We start from the raw sequence: 18,678 nt of genomic DNA on the forward strand, positions 1-18,678 counted from the left end.
TCAACAAAAAAAAAAAAAAAAAAAAAGATCAGAAATTGAAAATGTTCGCCAGATTGAAAACGTGGGACATATCGGTACTACCTGTGTGTTTCGTATCACGCAAGTGGAATACAAGATATTTTGTGGGATATATTGGCCGATATCATCGATATTGAAAACATCGGTCTTAAGTCGTAAAAAATAATTAGGTTGAAGTTATAAGTTATGAAGAGAAGGTTAAAAGGGACTCTAATTGTAATTAAGGAAAATACAATAGCACTGTTACAATTTACATTTATAAATGGGTGTTTTGGGAACCCAAAAAAATATATTAGGATGGGCTCTTTTCTACAAATCCAATTGTAATTAGAGACCACAAATAGTGCCATTCTTCATTTCCAGTGATTTCTTGATTTCCTTAGTGGCAAGAAATGGATGTTTTTGTAGCTTGATAATCTAACCATTTGATTAAATTTTAGAGCAAGAGGTTTGGCTTCTTGTAACGCCCCGGATTTCAAGGGTCGAGTAAGGCTCTACTCCTGAGATTCAGCACATCACTTATGCAAAATGGATAATGATGTTCAGATTTCGTCCATATTAATGGGTTAAACATGAGTGGAATTATACCAAAACAACAGATCATACTCTAGGTGTAATTAAATTAAGCAAGCAGAAAGCTTAAGTAGGCGTATTTAAACATGAAAGTGATTCACAACCTCCGGAGTATGAATGTGTACCAGGCTGAATATGTACAAGTGTTGTTTCAAAATATACAAAATATCAAAATGAAAAGTGTCCAACTAATCCATGTCCCTGTAATCCCATCGAATCAGCACGAGGTCTACATAGACCTGCCTGAGAGCTGAACGTAAGAGAATTCTTCCTCCTCATTTATGAAGTCCAACTCCGCTGCATAGACTTTCTCATCACTTGCATCTAAACCAGAGTCTGGTTGGTGTTTTAAAACACTGTCCCAGGGTGGGAGTGAGTGATCAACTCAGTGGTACTATAAGGCAAAGGTTAACATGTTATCAAGTTAATTAAGTAGTAATAATAAAACAATATAACAATCACTTCCTAACTACTCTTGTTAATGCAAGAATGCATGGAGTGCAATAATGATGCATGCCTTCACACAAAGCTCCCTCACAAGCGACTCCGACAACTAAGTTCGCCCATGATAACCTCCCTAAAGCGTAACTTCCTCGCCAAAGCACATACAATGCGGTACATGGTCGTGTTAGCCAAGTTCTTAATTAAGCCTATTTATACAGCAAGTTCGAGAAGTTAAGGTACCTCCCTTTATATCATTACCCAAACGAATGATCCATCTAGAGTCGTCAATCCTAATTAATCACATATGATAGGCAAGTTGTAGGGCATCACCCCTAATGAAATAGCGGTCGATAGGAAAATTCAAAAGTTTATAATCGCGGTCACTATGGGAAGACTCGTCACCTGAGCGTAGGCCGACAGCTTGAACATGGTGTCCCATACCACCATGTCTGGCTCACAAGTTTGGGTTGCTCACTGGTCACTATGGGGAGGCTCGTCACCCCAGCGTAGGCCAACAGCTCGACCACGGTGTCCTATACCATCATGCCTGGCTCATGAGTCTTAGCGGATCGTGGTACCATGGTTGAAATGGGCTTTTACATTAGTAAGTGGTACCTTAGATTCAAACAGTGATGTCTATACATGGTAAACACACAATAGGCTAATTGGTTTGTTTGGCAAGTTCGATTGGTACGAGCACACGTTAACTTAATCGACATGGAGCGCATAAGCACCCCTTGTAGGCTAACCACTGTCGACAATCGTCGTACGACCTAGATTCATCGAGTTACCCAATGTGACGAAACTAATTCGGTCACATGTACAAAGACTGTTACCGATTGCCTGTGCTACATTATAGCCCCGATCTTACTTAGATGCAATAGGTAAGTACATGTGATAATCATATCAGCATTTAACAAACAATCCAAATCAATTCCTCATTTGAGCATTTCATCAAACACATTGATCATATTACATAACACTTGCACTTTATCCATAAATTTCGTAGCGGCAAATATGATTACATGAGAGAAACTATATATATGATTAAGGTAATTGAGAATCCTACCTTAATACTCTTAATGAATACAAATCATCAGCATTTTCTCATTCAGACAATTTATCGAACACTTAGGCTACGCTTCACCAAATACATAGACTAGGTTAGTTACAACATATGTTTTAGCAAATCCTTAGACAAAGAGGTCAGTATGCATATGACAACAATGAATCCAGATTAGTAGGCATAGTAAACACAAATCATATTTACATGTTCATTCAAACATTTCAACAAGCACATGGGATGCATCTTTTATTCAACATAGTTCATACATGTATGTGATATCGAAATCGACGTGTCTAAGACGATATGGTAGCAATCAAGTTAGACATAAATCATTAGCTAACATTGAAAGCATTAAAAACCATAATATAAACGTTTATAGTCCGCACCTTTCATCGGAATACTCGTTTCAGACTCGGTTTGAATCCTACATTCCCGAAAATGTGATAACGGGTACTTAAATCACAAAATCTGTTAGCTAGGTTAACAAACGACTATTCTAGATCTTAACTACAACATTAGGGTTTGGATTTCTTACCCAAATCGTAGTTGAAACGGGTCGTGTACCGAAGTAGCTAGGCGAATCAGTGTGTGGAGTTGTGGGAAAGAATCCCAGCGAAGATCTCCAAGAATCCTTCTTCCTTTCTTCCTCTTTTCGCTCTTTTTCTCTCTCCCTTAGGGTTTTTTAGAAAATTCGTATGGAATGGGAATGGGGTGGTTTAAGGGCTTTATATAAGCTCAGAACTGACGCAAATGGCCCCAGGGCCATGGTATACTTAATTTATAACTAAAGGGTACTTGTTTCGGGCAAACGGAGCTCATCTGGAGGTCCACTACTCACTTATGTCATGGGGTAAGTTTCCTGACAATGGATCTATGTCAGGATGTGATTTCGACGCGATTGGATAGGTCGATCAGCCGTAAAAGACCCACGTCAAATCAACGGTCGTACTTATTCGATCGGGGCCATAAGTATACGGATAAGAGCAAAGAAATTTCTTCTTCCCTTGGGTGAAGTTTGGTTAAAAACTGACGGTCCGAAATCTCCAATTTCGCGTGTAAGTGAATGACTCAATTCACTTAAGTCTCATTACATTTTCTAAAGATATTCGCGTTTCTCACACACTTCGCTCAGGGCTCAAGTTGTGCGTCTCTGGACAACATCTGGGCTCGATTCCTACGATGGTTGTCAAGCCCAGTAAGACGGTCATAACCCTATATTTTCGCGGTCATCGAAATTTCGACGTGCGGTTCGGGTCCGCTACAGAGTTTCAATGTGCTCCCGAGAGTAACAGACTTTTGAAAATTTTCCTATGTTTTTAAGTAGTGCTGAGTTAGCGATTTTGATGGTTTTGGGTCATGCGATTTGTATAAATAGTGGTTGGAGTCAAATCCACCGATTAATTCAGTGAGTACTTAATTAATTTTCGCCTAAATTTCTATAGGATATGGTCCTTAGGGATTACTGTCTGAGGTGGTACTCAGGTCTTTATACGGATTTTTCTGAGACGTTACACTTCTTGAGGGCATTTTCTGAGGAAATTAAGACGGCAATAGATGCCTCGAGTGAAGATAAGGCTCTGAGGTCGGACGGATTCCCTATAACATTCTTTCAAGTCTTTTAAGAGCTAGTGAACAAGGATGTGACCGAATTTATAGTTGAATTTTATGGCAGTGGTTATCTTTCATCAAAGATGGGTACATCTTTCATTACTTTAATTTCAAAGAAGGAAGGTGCCGAAAGCTTGGCGGATTTTAGGTCCATTAGCTAGTTTGTCGATGCCTACAAAATACTAGCTAAAATTATGGCCTTCAAATTGCACTCAATTACCTCATATGTCATACTCAAAGTCCAAAGTGCATTCGCCACCGGTAGACTAATTTTAGATAGTGCTTTGACGACTCAGGAGTGCATTGACTCGCGTTATAAGAAAGGTAAAAAGGACATTATATGCAAGCTTGATATTGAGAGAATGTACGATCATGTCAGTTGGGAGTTCCTTCACTAAATGTTGGTCAGCTGGGTGCAGGTAGAAATGAAGAATATGGATACAAAAGTGTGTTCAATTAGCTAGGTTCTCGATTCTAGTAAATGGCTTTTGCTATGGGCTACTTCAAGGCTTCGAAACGGCTCTAGTAGTGTGATCCGTTATCGCCCTTTTTGTTGGTGATTATATTAAAGCCTTAAATAAGATATTATATAAAGAATTGGAGGTAGGCCTCATTAGGGAGTTTGTGTGTGCTATGTCTATAATATTGATCATTTTATAAATAAATTGTTAAATTCAGTTGTCTAATGCATTTTCTTAGAATATTCATCTTCACAAAAGAAATGTAAATATTTTGATCCAATTACTAAAAAGTGTTATGTTTATATATATGTAAAATTTGTTAAATTCGTTATGCATTTTTTTTTTTTAAAAGAAAAGGAGGAGCATCATTTTATGGTTCTTCCTATCATTGTTCTCGAGTATGATGAAATATTATTTGTTCATTCCAAACCCAATAATGCCAGAGATAAGATTGCTATTGATTCTACTAAATCCAACTTGAAGGTATATGAACGAAGGAATGTCCGTAACCCTTTTCTTTTCCAGGACACAATGAAGCATGTTACTTTTGCTACATATACTGATAATGTTTCTACTGGTTTATCTATTTATGGTAATCCATATTTAGACGACCCTTTCATGGACTTTTACCTGTTGTTATTAAAAAAGCAAAATAATAATAATAATAATAATACACCTCCCATTCCATTTAATACTTTTTTTTTCCTATCATTTCGTCTCCTCAGCACAAGTCCTTTGTTTTTGCCCTTGAATGCTCTTCTTCTACCATTCTTAAAAATCTTAAGAATATGCTTATTTCTCCTATATGGCGACATGCTATGAAGGAAGAGATGGTAGCTCTTAAAAAGAATCATACGTGAGAGATGAGTGTTTTACCAATTGGAAAAAATCATGTGGGTTGTCGTTGGGTGTATGCACTCAAGTACAATCCCGATGGAAGTATAACTTAATATAAAGTTTTCTATGTAGCTAAAGGCTTTACACGATTATTCTAAGACCTTTGCTATTGTTGCTAAGATAAATACTGCTCGAGTGATTATTTCTCTTGCAGCCATTTTACAGTTGTCCTTGCATCATGGATATTAAAAATGCCTTTTTAAATGGTGATTTGAGTAAGGAAATCTATTTGTTTCCTCCTCCTAAATTTACTCGAAAGGGGAGAAGTGGAAGGTATGGCGTCTAAAGAATGCAATATATGATTTGAAGCAACCTCCTCGAGCCTTATTTAATAAGTTTATTGGGGCCTTAATTCGTATTGAATTTTCTTATATTCATTATGATCATTTTGTGTCTATCAGAAGGCACGTGAAAAGAACTATTATCGCAAGTATTTATGTGGATGATATTCTTATTACATGTGATGATGCTAATAGCATTTTTTAGTTGAAATTATATCTAAGCAATATGTTTGATATCAAAGACTTAGAACCGCTAAAATATTTTCTTGGAATTGAAGTCTCAATGAAAATATGTCCTTGATTTGTTAACTTCAACTAGTAATCTTAGTGTTGAATTTATTGTTTCTCTAATGAAGTCAATAAGAAGCGTAAGGAGTGTGGGTGTATGTAGCCCCACAAGTACATATACCTAGGTCTTATATATATTATGAACCTTTGTCCTTAATTTTTAAGCTTTTTATCTTTGTTTCTTGCTTTCCTTATTTTTCTTAGCCTTCTTTTAGTTTTTTCTTCATATAAGGGCATATATGTAATTTTATCTTTTCTTCTATAATTATAAATAAGTGAGGGCTAAACATCCCAGCCCCTATTTGCTCCCTTTCTCTCTCTGTCTCATTCTTCTAGGCAATAGTTCAAGGATTTCATTTTGAAAGGTTGTTTGGACAGATAAAAGCCACTTTGAGATGATTTTCAAACTCTAGGTAGGCTGTCCCTAGAAGAAAACGTCCCCATCTCTCGTTGTTATTCACTTCAAGTAATTGAATGGCATGGCTCATACCATGTCAAAGGAATTTGTCAGAAGGGTAAGTTGAAGTGTTCACTCGCCTGCTGAAGCGGCTTCATAGCATTCGGGCTTCGCCAAGAGATAGTGACTCAATGTAGAATAAAGAAAAGACTTGTCAATTCTTGGCTAGCTCTTTTTACATGTTGGTCTTTCGAGTTACCTTTTGAAAAACACATCAACATATTGCTTATGTTTGGTTCTGTAGGGCCCTCTGGAAGTTTCATCCTTCGCGTGGTTGGTGGGTAGGAATAAGGTTCTCACGGTTGATGACCTTAAGAGAAAGAAGATGATGGCTACTAATGTTTGTTTGTTGTGCATTCGAGATGCAGAGTCCATCGATCATCATCTTTTCTTCTTCTTTTTTGTTTATACATTGCCCCTTTGCCGGTGAGATGTGGGAGAGGTTCTTAGTGACTTTTGATGTGTTGTGGGTGATGTCGGGATCTATTGAGAGTCTATTTTCTTATTGGCAATGGGGGTGGGATCGGGAAGAAAAGGGAGGATGCTTTGGAGGCTCTCTTTATTAGCCGACATTTGGACCTTGTGGGGGAGAGAAATAGTCGATGATTTCACAATCCAAGTAGGCTAGTGTAGGAAGTCTTTAACAGGACTAAATCCGATGTAAATGGATTATGCCTCAAATATTAAGGTTCTCACTGAGTGTCCTCTCTTGATTACCTCTTGGACTGTAACTTTTGTGACAAGGATCGCTTCCTTTGAGCTTTGAATTTGTATGAGCACCACATGTGACATAGGACGCCAGGGCTCTTTATTCTGGCAGCGGAGGTCCTGAGTTAAGGCTTTAAACAGTTGATCATTAGTGAGGAGTGCCAACCTTTTAGAACTCGTTCTAATTGCCCGACGGTCAGCCACCTGCTTTTCGCTGACGATATAGTCTTGCTCGCCAATGGAGGCCGCACAACATTGAATCGTATCAAATCTTTTCTCGACCAATACCAAGGGCCTCGGGCCAGAAATTCAATCTCTCCAAGAGTTTCTTCATTCTTTCCTCCTACCAATCTGATGCTATAGTGAAGGCTGTTCAGAGGATTCTTGGTTTTAATCGTAGTGAATCCCCCTTCATATATCTAGGCATCCCTATCTTCAAGGGCAGATTGAGGCGAGCTCATTTTCAATCGATGCTAGACAAGATTCACATCCGCATAACGGGTTGGAAAGCTAAGATCCTTTCACAAGCTGGCTGCATCACACTCATCAAGCATGTTCTGAGTAGCATTCCAGTCCATACCATGGCAACAATAGAGATTCCATGCACTTGGATCGGGAAGCTAGAAAGGGCATTCGCGGACTTCTTTTGGGGTTGGGAGAATGACCGTAAATGCTGTCATTGGTTAACTAGAAACATCTTTCCTCTCCAGTGTTGGAAGGCGGGTAGGGGTTCAGAAAATTGGTCAGCATAATGCAGGCTTTTAGGATGCATATGCCGTGGGTGGTCAAATGCAGGGGGAAGGATAGCTGCTGGGCTAGTTTCATGAGGGGTAAATATGCTGAGGACCTAAACTCGTTGGGTAGCACGTCCTTAGCTTCGTGGGCCTCGCCCCTATGGAAACAAATCCACAAAGCATTTTCGGCTATTGAGGCAGGCTCTTGCTGGTTGATAGGGAATGGGTGCTGCAACTTTTGGGAAGATGATTGGACCGGCTTAGGCCCTCTCGCTGGCTGGAAGCTGCAGTCAGCCCCCTCACATCAGTAGCAAGCCCAAGTTAGAGAGTTCCTGGGGCCGAAGGGTTGGAGGAATGAGGAGTTAGTCAGGAATCTCCAGCCGCAAGTGGTGCTGGACCATGTAGCTGATGAGGGGTCCTGCATCTCTGAGGAGCGAGAGAAGCAGGCCTGGGCGACCTCCCAATCAGGCGAACTGCGAGTGGCGTCAGCATGGCAGTTCTCAAGGCCCATTAACATCAAGAAAGCGTGGTCCAATTGGGTTTGGCACGCAAAGCTTCTGCCTAAATTGTCTCTATTCTCCAGGAAGATCATCCATAGAGCCATTCCGGTAGATGATAGAATTCAAGCAAAAGGGGTGGTCCATTTGATGTCAAAATGTGTTTGTTGTCTCGGCCCCCATTCGAGCCACATGGAATCAATTGATCATTTATTCTCCTCAGGAGAGAGAGCATCCAAAGTTTGGTCCCATGTTCAAGATTTTCTCCTCGCCCTAAGATTCAGTAATGACCAGAGCTTCCAAATGGTGGACAGCTGCTGCCCCGTCTGACCATCCGCACACCTTAATGGGACTCATCCCATCGATCATTTTTTGGGAGCTTTGGCTTTCCAGGAATGTTGCCAGATTTGATAATGTTCCAGTCTGTCCTTTGAGAGTGATTGCTAGAGTCCAAAATTGGATCTTCTGGCTCGGTCCATCTCTTCCTCGACCCAAGGTTATCAAGTGTGCATCAGCTATAGCGCTAGCTGAGTTGGGCATCGATAGTGGGCTGCCAGCTCGGAGACAAATCTAGCTGATCAAATGGTCTAAGCCTAAGTTGGGCTGGGTCAAAATCAACGTAGATGGGTCATCCCTTGGGAACCCGGGCCCCTCTGGGGGTGGTGGTATCGACTGGGATTGTGACGGTAATTTTATTTTTGCATTCTCATCAGGCTACAACTTTGGATCTAATTCTAGAGGAGAAATTAGGGCAATCTGGGAGGGCCTATCCCATTGCGCGAACTTGGGTTATTCTAAGGTGGAGGTTGAGAGTGATTCAAAGGCGGTGATAGATATCCTCTAGAGGAAAACATTTCCATCTTGGGCCATGACATACTGGTGGACCAGGATCAAGAGGTTCTCAGTGGAGTTGGAGGTTTCCTTCTCCCATATTCCCAGGGAAGCAAATGTAGTGGCAGATGACCTAGCTAGAAGGGGAAGCGCTAGCCAACCTGGGACACTTCCTCAGATGACCTGGCTAGAAGGGGAAGCGCTAGCCAACCTGGGACACTCTTCCTTTCTGCAGCTCAGCTTCCCCAGATTACCAAAGGGCTGCTTTTCCTGGATAGGGTGGGGCTGAGAAAATTGAGGGAATGTTAATTTGCTTGAGATCCTTTCTTGTTTCTTTTCTTTTGATTCTCACGATAGGCGGACCTTGCCCTCTTTTTGTTGTTAGGTCCGCCCGAAAATCTCATGTATAGCTTCTGCTACAGCTAAGATGAATATAAAGTTAACTTTAAAAAGAAAAAGATGTGACATAGGAGACCGGCACACAAGCATGCAACTGCAGGATTCCTCTCGTCATGGTTGACCAGCCAAAGCTGAAATCTGCTCATGGAGGACCTGCAATCATGCTTTATAATAACAATCTCTCAAGAATACATTAACACTATCATTTACAGCATTTATCACAAGTAGAGTCATGGACCAGGGCAATCACTACGCTCACCACGTGATCCCCATACCATCATAAAGGTAGGCAGCGGTGAGCTTTTCCATTTTCATGCCTCTTGCAATGTACCTTGGTTGGAGACAAAATATTGATCGCACGTCAAATTTTTATTTTTATTTTTCATAAATCCTGTCAGAAGAGAGCACTAGTTTGTATCCATTCCAACAATTGGAACAGAGTCGAACAAAATTTTTTTCATGCCCATAACACAGTTTGGAAAGAACAAAATTTTCTTTGTTATGTTAGGCTTACAAGATCAAAGACAACCTCATTTCTAGCAAGAGATTCCACCAAACTTATAGCGACATCTGAGGCCTATCTTTGTTCAAAGCTAATCTCTAGCCCATACCAGAACCCAATCCTTCACAGCATCTCTAGAATTGTCAAAGTATCCATCCAACCATGGAAGAACGCTTCTTCTTGATCTCTCCAGCAAAACTGGACAACAAAGGACTACAGATCCATCCTTGATGCCCTCAGAACACCACTTGCAAATCCTATCAGTTAAATTCATCAATCTTGACAAAAAAGGATGCATCTGTATAGCCTTAAAAATAATAATAATAATAATAATCTTGGAATGGCAGTAAACTTTCTGAAAGGTCTTCCATGGAAAGATGAAATAATAATCATCACCAGAGTCATCAAGCACTCTCAAGTGATTTTATAGTGATCAAATACTTCTATCTTCAACCTGAGGAGGGATTAAAGTGATATCAAGGATTTCATCTGCCATTCCTCAGCCGAATACATCTAATAATGTTTTTTTGTTTGTTTTTTGTTTCCCTTTGGTGTTCTATTGTAGTAAACTTTTCAACATTATTCTCCAAATCAACTGGAGAGAATCAGAGAGTCCCTCCACAAGATAGGATGGTGATTAGGAATCCATCTGCCCAACAAAATGTAAGTCGACACCTTGGTGACAATCATACGAAAGATGCATAAATACATGAGGTCTCCTCTTTGATATATTTCTCCAAACTCCTGAGTTCCCCAATTTCATTAAAATTTCTGAGAGCTTCTTATTGCCCACATAATTTTGGGTCATAATTCCACAGCATGGGGCCTCTCCTTGGTGATTTTTGAAGTTATCTTAGCTGAAAAGGATTTATTCATCTAATGAGATTTCTTAATATGTGGACCACCCTCCCACTTGGGACAACAATCTAGATCCAAAGTAATAAAGTGCTTCCACAATACCTACTGCAGTTGCTCCACAAAAGCTCATGATTAATTTTATCAAGTTAACAGAAATGGAGATGTGCCTCATCAAACTAATGGGGAAAGTTCATAAGATAGCTATAAGACCAGTCTTACTTTATGGGACAGAATGTTGGGCAGCTAAGGAAGAACATGTTCATTGGATAATTGTAGCTGAAATGACGATGTTGCGATGGATGAATGGCAAGATGAGGAAGGATAGAGTTAGAAATGAATGCAACCAAGGGAACATAGACAGGCGCCAATAGGTAATAAGATGAGGAAAGCAGACTTGGATCGTTTGGTCATGTGCGAAGGAAGCCAACTACGCTGGTCAGGAGTGAGTGGGTACAAGTTAAAGGCCTTAGAAGGGCAAGGGAAGGCCCAAAAGAATGTGGGTGGAGGTAATAAGGAAAGACTTAATGAAAAACGGTCTAACTGAAGTTATGGCCCTTGATAGAGTGGAAAGGCGGAACAGGATTCATGAAGTTGACCCAATTAGTTGGGATAAGGCTTAGATGATGATGATGATGAAGGCATCTTATCAAGAAACTCCCATTGTTCACATTTAATATACAGTGAGTTACATGGTAAACTGTAGGGGGTGTTGGATGAGAAAATGACCGTAGATTCTTCCATGCTATCCTTCTGATCATCTTTCATATATAAATTGGTAAGTGCCCCTTTGATAGCCTTGAAAATATTCCTCGTTATATCTGGCTTGCAAAGATTAGTAGAATCCAATCCTCAGAGATCCCACCAAATATATAGGGCACGTCATAGGCATCTCTTAGTCCCATGCTAGTCAATCAACCATACCAGAGTTCAGTCTGTAATAACATCTTTGAAATTGTCATAGTAGGTGTCCATGCAACCATAGATGAAAATTTGCTCTAGGTCTTTCTAGCAATAAGACCACTAAAAAACACATGACCCATGTCCTCAATAACCACATAACACCACTTGCATATGCTATCAGCTAAATTCATCAATCTAGATAGAGTAGGAAGCAACGTGTAGATGGCCTTAAAAAAAAAAAAAAAAAAATCAAAATATTGGGATATAATAAACTTTCTAAAAAGGTCTTCCATGGAACGATGGAACGATAATCATTAAGAGCTCCATTGGGCACACTACAAGCTGATTTTATGATTAGCTTCCATTGTTTTTGTTAGTGTACATAGCCTTCTATGCATTTGTGGTGCACCGTATTTAAGATATTGGTGCACACCGACTTACATGCACCTACAATGTACTATACTTACAGATATCCCCTAAGTTAGATTTAATTAGGATTGTTATTATCTATGGAATCTAGGGTTCTTATCCTTTGTAAACATAATAATACTTAAAGGACTTAGGAATAACCAGAGGTATTAAAAGGGTTGAAAAATCATTGTCATTAAGGCAGAATGAAGATCAATTGCTGAAGGAGGTGGCCTAGGGTAAGGGATATCATCTGACCTCTTATTTTGGGCCCTAGAAGAGCCTTTCACAGACTAGCCGATGCACGAAGAAGTTTCATGTAGCTATTGTAGTCTCTGAGGACTATTATGGCAGTAAGTGTTGGTCCACAACGCAGATCTGGCGGTGGCTAGAGGTCCACATGTCCGATCTGGCAGCTGTGGTAGGCTCTGAAGACTGTTCTAGAAGCAAGTGGTGCTCCACGATCTGGCAACAGTTGGAGGTCCACACGCACATCCGGCAACAATGGAGACCCTGGGCTTAGATCCGGTGACGTAGATGCCATCCCATGGCTCACACAGCTTGTGAATTAATATTGGTGAAATCCATCCTTTAAGTTATTGGATTCCGCACATCCTCCTCTAGTTGTCTACATTGTGATAATCAAGTAGTCATATACATTGCATTAAATCTAGTATTCCATAAACGAACAAAACATATTGAAGTTGATTACCACTTCATTTGGGAAAAATTAACCACCAAATTGATTCATACGTCATTTGTTTGGTCTCAAAATCAATTGGCAGACGTCTTCACCAAGGCCTCCTCATCCATACGTTTGAAGACCATAAGTGGCAAGCTTGGCATGTCTAATATCCATGCACCAGCTTGAGAGGGAGTGTTAGTGTAGACAGCCCTCTCTGCACCTGTTGTGCACCATATTTAAGATATTGGTGCTCACAGACTTATATGCACTTGACCATACTTATCCTCTGAAGTAGATTTGATTAGGATTATTCCTATCTATAATTTAGGGTTCTTATCCCTTGTAACCTCGTTTATTACAAATACAACCACTTGGGAGGGGGAGATATGACTCTCCAATCCATGTTCCCGTCTTCTTCTCTTCCTCTTTCCGATTTCACAAGTTTCATGTTTCCAAATAATGTTTTCTTCAACCTTAGGGGTGAGGATGTCATCCACCGTTCCTTCTGCCAAATACTTCCAATGGTGCTTTGTTCCCTTCCACCCCTGATGTTCCATTATAGTGATAAGCTTTTCTACATTATCCTCCAAATCAACTTGAGAGGAATTGGAATGACTCTTCATAAGGATAGGAGGGTGATTAGGAATTCATTTGCTCAATCAAATGTTCTTCAATGCATTGGAGCCAATCACATGAAAGATGCCTTCATTGATGAGGTCTCAACTTCTTAATATATTCCTTTGAATTCTTGAGTCACCAACTTCAATCAAACTTTCTGAAAGGCTCTTATTGCCCACGTATTTTCGGTCATCATTTTGCTCCATGGTGACTTCTCCTTGATGACTATGGAGTTAGCCTAGTCAAAAAGGTTTTATTCATGTTGTGAGGATTCCAAATACCTATACTACCCTCCCCATTAGGACAATAAATTTAATCCAAGCACCGAGGTGCTTTCCATAATTATTATTCCAGTTAAATCCACAAAGCTCAAGATTTATTTTACCAAGCCTGTTAAGAACCATCCTCAGTAGACATCCATAAGACATAAGGTAACTGGGAAGTCTCAACATAACTGAATTAATGAGAGAAATGCTTCTTATTTGAGATTGCGGCCTCCGTCCACTCCTTTGATTTTGTTTTCCACCTCCATTATTAATTCATAGTCACACCACTTAACCTTTGTTGGTAAGTATTGATCCAAAGGTATCTTATTGACCAGCACCCCATGTTCACATTCAGAATACCTCTAGCAATGTGGTTGAGCCTAGTACGTATTGGATGAGGAAATCCCCATAGATTTTTCCATGTTATCCTTCTGAGAAGCTTTCATATAGAAACTAATAAGTATCTCTTTGATAGTTCATCTTGACTTCTCATTGGCCTTGACACAAATAACAATATCTTCAGCAAAAAAATAGGTAAGAGATGGTAGCCCTGCCATCGGAAAGTACAGGGAGATAGCTCATTTCTTCTTATCTTCTCATCAGGGAATAAGGATGAGGCATCAGCCTATATGATGAACAAGTTGGAAGAAACGGGCTTATTTCTTCTTGTCATATCACCTTATTCATCCACTCATGAAATTCCACTAAAACATACAATAAGCCTTTTCAACTTCTATTTTGATGCATAAATTGAAGGGAGATCTCCCATCCACATGACACCAATCCAATGGGCTTCACCCCTGATCAAAGCCAGAAGGGGTAGTGATCTTATGAGGCATTTGGGTATCTTAAAATAAAAGTCTGAGTGTAATAATGTATTCATAATAACAATATGAATATGAGGCAATTGGGTGTCTTAAAATAAAAGTCTGAATGTAATAATGTATTCATAATAACAATATGAACCCTGTTTCTTCTACGCAAACTTGACAGATGGCAAACAACCCGCTTAATTTAGTATCCATTGTCCATGCTTTTCTTTACCCCAACCTTAGGTCTAAAAGTATTGTCCGAAACAGGTATATAACGCCTATATGTACCAGTATCACCCATGAAGGATACAAGCATATTGGCTCCCTATGTGCCCAAAACAGCTAGAGACAGGGCGATAGGCAATACTTAGTGGTATCAGTGGGGAAAGATACATTATGTAGCACACCCATTTCAAACCTTGCTCCAAACATTCTTATTGGAGAAATTGTTTGAGGGTACTTGCAAATGCCACCCTGTCCTTCCAATCAAATAGAATTTTTTTTTTTTTTTTTTTTTTTCTAGTTTTATAAATATATGGTAATCAAAGTGATGCAGGACCATGGAGCCACCTCCCATGACGAGGAAGCCAAATCCAGCGAACGACTCTAGCACAGACCGTTGGAAATCCTCCAACATTGGGCAATCTACGAGCATCTATCGACATCAATGTCAATAAGAGCAAGAGAAGGGGAATATTTTTCCTCTTCTTTTCTCACTATTTCTCCACTTAGAAGAGAAAATCAAATTTCATTTCAAAATTCCAAAAGCCCACTACAATCTCTCAAACATAGTATGTATAGAACAACCCTAATTAATCTCTAACTAATCTTAGTACTTAGTGTGCTAATCAAAATTAACCCTAAACTAATCAGAACTCACTCTAACAACATTGTAACATTCCGACTAAAAAAATAACAACGAAAGAAAATGACCAAAATAACCCCATAAAAGCACAATATTATGAAAAAAAAGCTAAAATCCCACCAAAATAAAGATGACCTGGCCCTTCCTCTTGATCTTAGCCCTTAAGTGAGGACACTTGGCCTACATCAAACTCCCCCTATTGGAGACAACTCATCCTTGAGTTGTCGTCGTTGTGTCCACTAATAGAGTCGCCACTGTTAGGATTAGATGTTTGATGCACTTCTGAGTGGACATGAATTAAGAAATAGAGTTGAGTCAGGGTGGGCCTATAGGGCCCACAACAAAGGGTTCTACCTTCCTCTTAGTTCGAACAAGACGTTTGTCAATTTTTTTTCCAATCTGTCTCCCAAAAGGTCATAATCGAGACATCGATAGCGACAAATGGTCAAATAAATTCTCAGCCAGATGACGGGCAAAGCACAAATGGCTCAAGTGTCATAACACACCATAACCATGTATTCCTTACTAATGGAAGATGAAAGATGAAATAGCTCAAGGGCGGCTACCAACATAACTAGCTCACTCTCAACAATTGTCCGCTCGTTCATGCTCTCTTGTGCTTGCAACTTGTTAGTCATTGATGGATATCCCTCGGCTACAACAGGGATGAGATCATTGTCGAAACATTGTAGATCAAGGGATACCATGTCATGATCAAATTACTTGCAAGGATCAGAGTGTAGTCGCCTTTAGGTCCTCTATCAGAATTCTTAACATCATGCTCGAGCCCCATGAAAAAGGTGGAATCTTCCTTAATGCTTAATGGCTCGATCGGATCGATACCAAAGATCGGGTATCGTATGATGTGTTGAGACTACCGATCTTGTGTCGTTAATCCAATCACTAACAAGGTTTCATATTTCAACCGAATGATCACAGAAGAGGGGATCTCCAATGAAAGATTGCCACATGCAAGACTTACGAAATTTTGGATCAAAGTTGATATCATGTGGGTTGGTGAAGTGCCCATTGAAGTCCAGATTCTTGTCCAAAAACCAACTCGCCAACACAACCCTCATGTGCAGTTTCATGAACAAAGGGAGTCAAGATCTCTTGGAAAGTTAAAAAACGTTCGAAGGGCTATGCTTTTCTGCACAAACAATTCCATTTTCATGATAGAAGGTGCTCATGAATCCACGAAACTCCTCCGTCTTGGATGGTTCGACATTGAGACACACTTGCAAAGCACTGAAATCTTGCCATCACCATACATCATCATCTACATTGTCATCATAACAATCATAAATCAGCTCTCCCTCAATGTCATAATAATCAATGGACACATTGTCCAAGATTGGATTCTTGTTGATATTTGACTTCTCAACATTAACAACAGGCATGTCCTCTCTCACAAGAAAATGATTGGAAGCTCTAAGTAGTGCGGTCTCACTCACAATGTTGAATTCGTCCACTTGTTTTTATGCAACCATCGACAAACCAAGACACAAGTAATTGGAATCGTGTACAACCCCACCAACTCTTCGATCGCTAGTATATGCAATGCGCTTCGCAATATGCTCCACTTGCCATCATATCTCTAAAAAATAATGCATAATGTCAATGCCTAAGGACTCAATCTCCTCGTCTTTTGCATCGAGTTTGTATCTTCACAGCCTCAAATTTGGGGCACTAAAGAAGCTTATAATCGATGAACTTGGTAATACAAGTTGTTGGGTGATATCTTTTATGGGGTGGATTTGATTTGGGGTTTTCAAGAAGGGTGTTATTCAATTGGGCCATATGTGAGGCTAATGAATGGAAATTGAGCGAAAACAGATGGTATGGTTTGTTGCGGTTGTTATTGTAGGTGTCTTGATATAGTTGTAATTAGGTAGAGAATGGGCAAGATAGGAATGGTGCAGTAGAGAAAGGAAGGTGGGGGATGATGATACCTTGGATCTAGCAAGATAACGTCTCAAAGCCTCAACAGACTCATCCGATGAGCAAGACCCAAATCCAACAATTCTTCGACACTTGTTGACAAATTTGCTACCATCTCTTTATTTCAATCTCCACATGGATATAGCAATCTGTCGAAAACCTTGCAAACGAACCTAGTTTTGAAACCACTTGATGTAGGATGGGTGTGCCGGATCCATAGTGTGACCTCCAGCAATAAGAAATCCAAATCCAGCGAGCAACTCTAGCATGGATTGTCACAAATCCTCCAAGATCAGGCGACCCTCAAGCATCAACCGAACCCAATATCAATAAGAGCAAGGGAAGGGCAATCTCTTTCCTCTTATTCTCTCTCTTTTTCTTTACTTAGAAGAGAAAATCAATTTTCATTTCAAATTTCCAAAAGCCCTTTACAATCTGTCGAACATGGTTATTTTATAGAACAACCTAACCAATCTTGGTGATTTGTGTTAATCACAACTAAACCTCAACTAATCAAAACTAACTCTAGCAGCATCATAACCTCCTAAACCAAGGCATTTCGTAATGTAATAGTGGCCCTAACGGCCACCGCCGTTACCATTACGGTACGGGTCGTAACAGCCATTTGGGTCCCCATAACAGTCTCTTTTGAAAAAGAAACCAAAAACAAAAACATCGGCTCCACAATGGACTGCTATGGGGTTGCTGATATGGGCCAATTTTGCTTTCCATAACAACCATTATGGCTGTCATGACCCCGTAATGCGTAATGGTTGTCATCGTTACCATTACATAATGGCCGATACGACACATCATGCTCCTAATTAAAAAAACTTACAAAGAAAGGAAATGACCAAAAAAACCCCTAGAAAAGCAAAATATTACAAAGAAACCAAAATCCCACCAAAGCAAAGATAATTGGGTGTGGGCCGTGTGGCGCTTTCTCTCGATCTCAGCCCTTAGGATAAGTGAGGCCCACTTAGCCTACATCACAAAGGATTGCAGCGGACTTGATCTTTCACATGTATCCAACCATTTAATGGTTGCCTCTTAGATTGCTAGTGGACATAGATCGGTTGTCCACCAACAGATTTTTTTTAATATCATCCTGTAGGATGGTTCCTAGTTATGACGAGTCTCCAACCCAATTGGGCAAGCCAGGCTCCAATAACTAGACAAAATAGGTTACCTCTCCACCCGAATGATTTTTTCTTCTTCATTCTAGTACTAGGTGATATTGGATCAAATTGGGCTTCTTGATAGAGATTTGGGTCCACAGGTATTTTAGTGGATGACAATTCATAGAGATTGAATGATACAACATAAGGCCATTTGGACTTGATGTTCATTTTTTTGAAGAAAAGACCGTCGATTTCCTCACATTTATATTTTGGGCCTAATTCTAGCTTGTAGGTGTGGAGAATGTTTTTTCAGGTAGTCGGAGGCTTTTTTTGGTCAGCTATAATGAATATCAGAATGTCGTTGGCAAAAAAAGATGTGTCTCCAAGCTATTTTTGGATAAACATAGATTGGGCATGTCATTCTTGCAAAAATGGCTGCC

The 18,678-nt window shown here is 39.9% G+C and overlaps 2 protein-coding genes across 12 annotated transcripts in view; one reads left to right on the forward strand and one right to left on the reverse strand.

Moving 5' to 3' along the window:
- The window catches only part of LOC131218723 (MADS-box transcription factor 27-like), a 70,167-nt gene that overhangs the window by 31,221 nt on the left and 20,268 nt on the right, over nt 1-18,678 (forward strand). The gene's annotated exons all lie outside the window — the stretch shown is intronic.
- Nucleotides 1-18,678, reverse strand: part of LOC131218724 (uncharacterized) — a 71,614-nt gene that overhangs the window by 15,000 nt on the left and 37,936 nt on the right. The window contains exon 6 of one of the 8 annotated variants that reach the window (XM_058213472.1): nt 9,425-9,593. The exons of 5 other annotated variants lie outside the window; for them this stretch is intronic. The gene's annotated coding sequence lies outside the window, so the exon portion shown is untranslated. 2 more of the 8 variants (XM_058213470.1, XM_058213476.1) reach the window with 2 other exon arrangements.

This window comes from Magnolia sinica, chromosome 11, assembly GCF_029962835.1.
Source record: "Magnolia sinica isolate HGM2019 chromosome 11, MsV1, whole genome shotgun sequence".
Taxonomy (NCBI): domain Eukaryota; kingdom Viridiplantae; phylum Streptophyta; class Magnoliopsida; order Magnoliales; family Magnoliaceae; genus Magnolia; species Magnolia sinica.